Source organism: Lolium rigidum, chromosome 2 (assembly GCF_022539505.1).
Source record: "Lolium rigidum isolate FL_2022 chromosome 2, APGP_CSIRO_Lrig_0.1, whole genome shotgun sequence".
Classification (NCBI taxonomy): Eukaryota; Viridiplantae; Streptophyta; class Magnoliopsida; order Poales; family Poaceae; genus Lolium; species Lolium rigidum.
Window position 1 is genome coordinate 96,185,388 of NC_061509.1, and position 3,180 is coordinate 96,188,567.

Here is a 3,180-nt window from a genome sequence, read left to right on the forward strand (position 1 = left end):
CCTTCTGGCCACCACACACGACGAGGAGGGACATGGTGGATGCAGAGGAGCTCGGTGACGATAGGTGGCACAGGATCCCTGAATCAAAACAAAGACATGTCAAGCATTTGGAGACTCGAGGTGGGGTCACAATATTTCACAACCTAACTCGCTCATTCACAAATTAATTAATCAGGTCAAATAGGAACCAACCAACAAGTAGGCTATCTTTTTTCTTTGCCATGTCCATCCATCAGAGCACATCATGGTATAATACTTCTGAAAGAAATTCAGTGAAATCAGAAAGAGAATAAAGAAAAGCTTTTTGGCTTGGTATTTAAGGCAACCATATAGAAGACCATTAGATTATCCCTGATTTGTTAAGGGTGAACATGTGTTGGCTAATAGAACCATAATTTCATTAGAAACAGAAGAAGAAAATATTTTCAGACCACATATTAAATAGCATGCACGCATGGTAATAACGAGTTGTGAATCACATGAACAAACTAAAGGCTGAAGAATATTTTTTGTTTCTTATACGACAAACCATAGCAGAACTGAAACGAATATCCATATCATGATTAAAATCAAACCCATAGTATTCATGTGGAGAACATCCAGAGAAGCAACTTGCTGCTTCATAGGACTAAAATAATAGATATTATCTCTCAAACAATCAGCTCAACATTATGACTGCAAACTAAGCCCACATTGCAAAACAAAATCCATGAAATGCGCAATCTGAGGAACGACAACAGCAGCGAGACAGAATATAGACAAAGGCAATTACCTTTGAAGAAAAAGTAAAGGAAATTGAGTTATTTTCGGCCTTCTCAAATAAACCGAGGCAATCCAATGACTCACCAAATGATTTTTTTTCTACTCATTCCCTCAAGACCAATCTGTCGAAAATGCAGCGGCCGCCGCTCACACCTCGCCGGCAACCAGATGCAGCAACATAATCAGTGAGGCCAACGGTTGAACTGCCTCTTCCGCTTGTGTAAATACCACGAGGAGATAGTTTATGCTGTACTGGAGAAGCTGAGATTTAATCGATGTCACCTCTGAAGTTAGCATCCAGAAGGAAGCCTCAAAGCATTGCCACCAAAAATCTATACGCTATTGTTAAGCTATTAGCTTATGAGATGATCCTCTTAGGGGAAAGCTAAATATATTGCTTGAAAATACATGGCAGAGGAGGGCCATATTAACACACACAATTCCAAGATGTTCAGAGCCAATGTTATTGTCAAACTATCATATATGTCAGGCAACATTATAAATTATTATTTTAACTTCTCAATCTGCAATCACAAAAGAATATAATACTAAAATATTTCCACAAAGTCTCATCCAAGAGGTAGGAGGAGATTGAGACAGACCTTAACTCTGACAAAGTGGCCTTCATAAGACTTTCTGGCGCTGGCAGTATCCATAGAGTCCTCAATATCAAGCCTAGATTTGTATGTCTGTTTGAAGGAGATTGTTGGCAATATCGTAGCATGATTTAACGCCTCTACCTTGAGTATTAACTTCACTACCTCTAGCTTGGTTCAGTTCTGATACTCATGGCCCTGTATATCCCAGTGATCTGTAAAAGGTGCAGAGGGTAAATTATTAACTCTAGCAACAAAATCACATGCCAATATATTTTTCAATTGACAAACAAAATTAAAATCCTAACCTCAACCCTGGCTCTAGGTTTTCGACCATCAATAAGCTTATTTTGCATAAGAACACTAACTGTATGACGAGTACCACTACCACGACATCTTATCTGATGTTTCCTGCAAATTTATATCTGCTTGTCCAAAAATCTTCCATCCAACCAGAGAGACACTGCAGCGGTGGAGATGAGCGGGCTGCTACCGAAGAAGATGGCCAGGAGATAAATCAGCTGCCAATGAAGATGTCCATGTACAACTGTTTGTGTATCAGATGAGACAAATGAATCTGCAAATAAAATGTAGATAATACATCAGCTGCTAGTATATTTATTGTTCAAAAAGAGAAGGCAAAGTGCAACAAAAAGCAGGAATGCAATATATAATTGATGCGAACAGAATGACGCTGACTTCTTAAAAGTGTCCAATTGGACTCATGACATACAAAAGTGGGAGGCGCATGATTTTGACCCCATCAAATTCCTATAAAACATGACACACCATATCTAATTGAGATAAAATAAACAATGTTATGGTTCAAAAGTCAGTCCCAACCATTACCTACTCAAACAGCAAGATATACGTCTATTCTTCTACTTCAATAGTCTTCCTTTAGAACACACCTGCAACAAAAAAAAATGGGATCATATTAAATGTGCAACCAAAATGCAAAGAGAAAGGCCTATTTGGATCGATGACAAAATAGACCAAATTGGAGGCACATGGGTTTAACCCAATAAAGTTCCTGTAGAACACGACATACAATATCTAATTAAGCAATGCCTGAAAATAGGAGTAAAATGAACACATACGGCTTACCACAACATGCATTTGTTCATGGAAATAGGATTAGAATGGTTCAAGCACCTAATATTTATGTAACTGCTCTATATCTAATGTGTGAAGTACCACATTATTGCAAGATCCATAGTAAAAGGCATGCCCTTTCAAACAAAAAGAAGATGCACGTACATCGTCATCTTCCGAAGCAATCATTCCACTCAGACATTTCCACAAACACCTTGTGTACACCTGCAACCTCAAAATATGAGAGCAAAATAGATGATGTTCAGGGAAGGATATGGGATGCTAAGGTAAGGATGAGAAAATCATACCCAATGCGTGCTTGCTGATGGGGAGGAGAGGGACCAGCAGAGAATGGTGGAGGAGACGGAGCGCAGCCGAGAAGCAGCGGCCACTTGCCGCTCCTATCAGCGATGGCGGCCATCCCCCACACTGTCCGCCGACTGCGGCTGCTGCTGAGGTGGACGCGATGGGGAAGGAAAGGACGCCCGTCACCGGCGCAGATGATGAGCAGGAGAAGGAACCGGCAGCGCGGGGTGAGGGAGACGCAAGGGGACGGGACGAGAAGGCCAGAGGAGGGTTAGGATGGTCGCTGCCCCTTTTTCCTCTTCTCCAATCCCTTTTCTTTTTCTAGCTGAGGAGGAGGGGAAAAGTGCGGCCGGCCGGCCAGGAAGGCGGAGCGGCGGCAGCCGCCTCTCGCGAGCACCACGGGAGGAAGATGAGAAAGATG

General features: G+C 41.7%; 1 long non-coding RNA gene across 3 annotated transcripts; it reads right to left on the minus strand.

The window, feature by feature from the left end:
* Nucleotides 1-780: 780 nt before the first annotated feature.
* On the minus strand, nucleotides 781-2,877 carry LOC124686954. Of its 3 annotated transcripts, none has more exons than XR_006998028.1 (7): nucleotides 2,762-2,877; nucleotides 2,619-2,678; nucleotides 2,208-2,269; nucleotides 2,058-2,129; nucleotides 1,667-1,935; nucleotides 1,365-1,573; nucleotides 781-1,014 (listed from the first exon to the last, which is right to left on the minus strand). It is a non-coding gene; the product is annotated as an uncharacterized LOC124686954 (long non-coding RNA). The 3 variants fall into 3 exon arrangements; XR_006998027.1 differs by having other exon boundaries at nucleotides 781-1,094; XR_006998026.1 differs by having other exon boundaries at nucleotides 781-1,573.
* Nucleotides 2,878-3,180: the final 303 nt, after the last annotated feature.